Source organism: Mastomys coucha, unplaced genomic scaffold, assembly GCF_008632895.1.
Source record: "Mastomys coucha isolate ucsf_1 unplaced genomic scaffold, UCSF_Mcou_1 pScaffold3, whole genome shotgun sequence".
Lineage (NCBI taxonomy): Eukaryota > Metazoa > Chordata > Mammalia > Rodentia > Muridae > Mastomys > Mastomys coucha.
Genome location: NW_022196909.1, coordinates 1489178 through 1494726, shown reverse-complemented (window position 1 = coordinate 1494726; position 5549 = coordinate 1489178). Strand labels below are relative to the sequence as shown.

Below are 5549 nucleotides of genomic sequence, written 5' to 3'. Positions count from 1 at the left end.
GAGAGAGAGAGAGACAGAGAGAGAGAGAGACAGAGAGAGAGAGAGACAGAGAGAGAGAGAAAGAGAGAGAGAGAGAGACAGAGACAGAGAGAGAGAGAAAGAGAGAGAGACAGAGAGAGAGAGAGACAGAGAGACAGAGAGACAGAGACAGAGAGAGAGACAGAGAGAGAGACAGAGACAAAGAGACAGAGACACAGAAAGACAGGGAGAGAGACAGAGACAGAGACAGAGACAAAGAGACAGAGACACAGAAAGACAGGGAGAGAGACAGAGAGATGGAGAGATACTTTCTTCTTCCATGTCCAAAAGAAGGTGTGGTTCAGATTAAATTTGGATTATCTGACTTGAAAGTTTCAGATTAAAATTGGATATTGACATTTCAAATGATTTAATTAATGAAAAAAATGGAGCCTGATATAGCTGTCTCCTGAGAGCCTTACAAATACAGAGGCAGATTCTCACAGCAGAGAAAGGACTGAAGGAGCTGAAAGGGTTTGCAACCCCATAGGAAGAATAACAATATCAAATAACCACCCCCCAAGCTCCCAGGGACTACAACTAAGGAGTACAAGCCACCAACCAAGGAGTACACATGGAGGGACCCATGGCTCCAGCCGCATGTTTAGCAGAGGGTGGTGTTGTCGGGCATCAATGCGAAGAGAGGCTCTTGGTCCTATGAAGGCTCAATGCTCAAATATAGGAGAATTCCAGGAACTAGTGGGAGGAGTGGATGGGTGGGGGAACACCCTCATAGAAGCAGGGGGAGGGGGATGGGATAGGATATTTGCAGGAGGAGGGCCTGGGAAAGGGGATAACATTTGAAATGTAAATAAAGAAAAGATCCAAAAAAAAAAAAAAAAAAAAAAAAAAAAAAAAAAAAGTCCCTCACAGTTGTGTCCATACATTTGTCTTTAGTGAATTCCAGATTTAGTCATGCTGACAACCAAGAAAAATGATCACACTTACCTAAATCTTTTCCCAAATCTTTTAAAATAGTAAAATTATTATATTTTACCTGTTTAAAATTGCCTCTAAAACTTTTCCTAGAACTACAAATGTATGGGATACATTAAAATCTTCATTTAAAATTATAATTTTTATTACTATTACTATTACTATTACTATTATTTTCAAAATGATTTGCAAAGGAAAAACATAAATTTATTGTAATCACTAGGAACTCACTGGGAGGAAAGGGAGGGCAAGTTGGCACTTTCTCTCAAATCCAGATCTACTAATGTTTGGACAGAAATAATCCCTTTTAATTTCAGTTTATAAATTCTTAATTTCTAACCTTTAAGGTCTAAGAAATATGTAGCTGACAAGAAGCACATGGATGATAGTAATGGTTGAATACAATTGTGAACCTGAGGTTTAGAATGGCCTCAAAATGGGCCTCATTGAAATGTTATTGGTTATATTATTATTTTGATTATCTTAAATGAAATATGAAGACCTTGCTTCTGAGGTGGCACTATTCCTTGGGATGGAATCATCCTGAATTATATAAATGAAGGACAGCTTAGCTCAAACATTGTTGACTATTGGCATGATCTGTCTCAATGTCTTGGTAGTAATATTTCTCTACCATATCACAGTATACCCTATAACAGTTATTGAAATTAATAATTTTCTTGATAAGATTGCATTTGCTAATTTATATATAAATAAATTTATATATGCTTATTATGTATTTATTTAGCAACAAGAAAAGTAACTAAGAAAAACCAGTACCGAAATCTAGCACAATTGCTGTAATAAAGCTGACCAACTGTTCATTGCCTGGATTTGGAAAAGTTTGCTATTTGAGTTCTAGCATTCTAGAAGCAGAGCTTTTAAGGAATTTTGGAAGATGGAAATGGTGGGTGACACAATTTTCTAGCCTGGGTTCTTTCCTTCTAGGGGAGTATAGAGGACACTTCAGGACCCCCGGGGGAGTCAGGATGACTCTGTTTCTTTTGGAAACAGCAAGACACAGTATCGGTGGGAGCCATCAGAGTCTTTCTGTAACCTGGTTTCTGGGCCTGTGGCAGGGGCGAACTGTCTGTATAGACAGGTTTCTGTGCCTGTGGTAAGTTGATTGTCTTTCTCTATTTGTTGGTGTTGGTTATCTTGTTCTGTGTTGTTATACTTGGGTTTGTTTGTTTGTTTGTTTAGTGTTTTTTGTTGTTGGTTTTTTTGGTTTTGTGTTTTGGTTTTTGTTTTTGTTTTTGTCATGGGACAGACTGAGTCTACCCTGTTAAACATCCTAGTTAACCACTGGAGGGAAGTTAGAGAGAGGGGAAGCAACTTGTCACTAGTAGTAAACAAGGACAAGTTAATTACTCTCTGCTTCTCTGAATGGCCCATCTTTGGAGTAGGGTGGCCACCAGTAGGGATCTTCAACTTGCAGGTGATCAAAGCAATAGAGGAAAAAGTCTTTAGGCCAAGATCCCACAGGTCCTTAGACAAAGTTTCCTATATAGTTACCTGGAAGAATCTAGTGGCAGACCACCTCACTCCCATTGATAAAAGCCTTTCTGTCCCCAAGACCCACCTCACAGGTTCTGGTCATCAGGAAAAAGGAAACATGGAAGGAGGGGTCTGGGCCTAAGAAGTCGTCAAGCCTCCAAGATCCTTCAGTAGAACCTGTTTCTCCAAGACCCTCCTCCTCCATATCCCCCTACCCTTGCCCCCATGACCCTGACAGTGCCAGTGCCAGCATCCTCAGACCATAGAAGACCATGATGGTTGTACCCACATTTACCTAAGGGGGTAACAGAGGAGACCCCCAACTTCCTGGTCCTGCCACGGGGAGCCAAGTCTGAGAGCTACCTACCCTGATACCACAGTGGCTCTCCCACTGAGGGCATATGGGTCACTAGATAAGGGCAATCAGGCTATGCATTATTGGCCCTTCTCTTCAACCAACTTGTACAACAGGAAAGCCCAACATACCCCCTTTCAGATAACCCCAAGGGGCTGAGTAATCCCTTTGCGACTGTTTTATTTACTCATCAGCCCACCTGGGATGATGTCCAACAAATCATGAGAGTACTCTTCGTGACCAAAGAGTGAGAAAGGATAAAGCAGGAAGACAGAAGGAATGTCCCCTCAGACCCGGGGGCATCATTGATTGACCAGGCAGCTGTTGTTAACAGTGTGTTTCCCCTGACCTGACCTGATTGGGACTTTAATTCAGTCGAAGGTAAAGAGGCACCTGAAGGTCTACTGCCAGGCTCCGTTGGCAGGTCTACTGCCAGGCTCCGTTGGCAGGTCTCAAGGGAGCCACATGACACCCCACCAATTTGACTAAGGTACATGAGGTTAAGCAGGGATCAGATGAGTCACCAGAGCCTTTCTAGAGTGACTCATGGAGGCATTCTATTAGTATACACACTATGACCCCAGCAGCAAGGAGCACAAAGCTACTATGACTATGGCTTCTATAGACCAGACTAGTAGAGATTAGGAACATGCTTCAGAGGTGAGAGTGACTAAAGGATAAATCATTGAGGGATTTAGTGCAGGTTGCTAAGAAAGTCTACCATAAAAGGGAGACAGAGGAGGAGAGGGAGCAGAGAAGAGAGACTCCAACCAAAGAGAGACAGAAATCTTCTTGAAAAGGACCAGTATACATATTGCAAGGAGAGGGACCACTAGGCCCAAGAGTGCCCCAACCAGTGGAAACCAGGGGTAAGAAATCCCAGGCCTTGGAAAAAGTACCCCCAAACGATGAATGTGTTGGCCCTGGGAACACCCTCCCCGAAATCTGAGAGTGGAGGGGAAACCCACTCAATTTTTGGTATACACAGGGGCTCAACACTAGGTCCTCCTCCAAGTTGATGGCCCTGTTTCCAAGAAAAAATCTTGGGTTCAAGGAGCCACTGGCACTAAAATGTATTCATGGACTACTCAAAGAACAGTGGACCTAGGCATGGGCTGGGTATTCCATTCATTTACAGTCATTCCAGACTGTCCCTACCTTCTGTCGGGGTGACACTCTGCAAGATGGGGGCCCAGATACACTAACTGGCCTAAAAGGAGAACCCATGGGTGGAAGAAAGACCTCTCGAACTGACCCCTGCTGGGGGCCAAGGCTACCTGCTTTACAAATGGGAGCAATTTTCTCAATGAAGGTCAAAGATGAGCAGGTGCTGCCGTGGTGGACAGCACCAGTGTCACCTGGGCTGAACCTTTACCCCTGGCACTTTGGTGCAGAAAGCAGAGCTAACTGCCCTCACCAAGGTCTTGGAACTTGGGGCTAGAAAGAAAATTATCATCTACAGGGATAGTAGGCATGCCTTTTGCCACATCCCAAGAGAGAAGACTGACCACATCCTCTGAAAGAACAGAAAAACAAGCAGGAAATCTTGGGTCTCTTGGATGCCCTGATGAAGCTGGCAACTGTGAATATTACTCATTGCCCAGGACACCAGAAGAGAAGAGACTCAGTGACCCAGGGCAATAACCAGGCAGATTAAATGTCTCAAGAAGTGGTTACGCTGGAGCCTATCCCATTTATGGGCATGCAAGAGACACCTACTGGGAAATGGGACTGGACTAAGGGATGACCTCACTTAGAATATACTGAAGAAGAAAGGATACAGATTGCTAACCACCCTACCAACTACTACCTAGAAAAGAAGGGCAGTAGCACACACAAGAAGGAAAAACTGAATTGAGAGGACTTACTTGACCAAAAATAAGCTGAGGACTTACCTGACCAAATGCATAGATGGACTCATTTAGAGGATAAGAAGCTCATGCAAGCAGTCAAGGGATAAGGTCTATGTAATGGACCTTAGGTTTTTAGCCAGAGAGACAGTAGAACAGCATAAGTTATATCAGCAAGAACAGACCTGGGGGAGAGTGGCCTAGAATTAATTGGGAAGTTGGTTTTACATAATTTAAGCCAAGAAAATATGGTCACAAATACCTTCTAGTGTTTGTGGATACTTTCTCTGAATGAGTTGAGGCTTCCCCCACCAAGCAGGAAACAGTTACTGTGGTAGCCAAGAAGATATTAGAGGACATTTTCCGGAGGTTCGCAGTGCCCAAGGTAGTTGGATTGGACAAAAGTCCTGCTTTTGTCTCTAAGGTATGTCAGGGATTGACAGAGATATTGGGGACTAATTGGAAGCTCCATTTTGTATACCTTCCCCAGAGCTCAGGGCATGTAGAGAGTATGAATAAAATACTAAAAGAGAACTTAACTAAATTGTCCTTGGAGACTGGCGCTGACTGGGTGGTGCTCGTTCCCCTGGCCCTGTTCTGAGTCCAGAACACCACCTACAATTTTAACCTGACCCTTTTTGAAATCATGTATGGGACCCCCACTCCCTCGACCCCGGGTCTTGATGACCCCCCAGAATGACTTTTCAGGCTGACAAGGATCTTATAGCTCGATTGCAAGCTTTCTAGATCAGCCACCAGGAATTGTGGCCCAAACTTAGTGCCCTGTATAACTCAGATACCCTAGAGGTTCCACACTAGTACCAAGTTGGAGTAAATGTTAAGAGAGATCATGCTGAGAACTTGGAAGCAAAGTGGAAAGGGCCATTCCTGGT

The 5549-nt window shown here is 43.6% G+C and overlaps 1 long non-coding RNA gene across 1 annotated transcript in view; it reads left to right on the top strand.

Annotated features, from left to right (window-relative positions):
- LOC116074984 overlaps nucleotides 1-2844 on the top strand; it is a 16407-nt gene extending 13563 nt beyond the window's left edge. The window contains exons 3-4 of the long non-coding RNA XR_004112368.1: nucleotides 1903-2071; nucleotides 2531-2844. This is a non-coding gene — a long non-coding RNA (uncharacterized LOC116074984). The remainder of the gene's footprint in view (nucleotides 1-1902; nucleotides 2072-2530) is intronic.
- Nucleotides 2845-5549: the final 2705 nt, after the last annotated feature.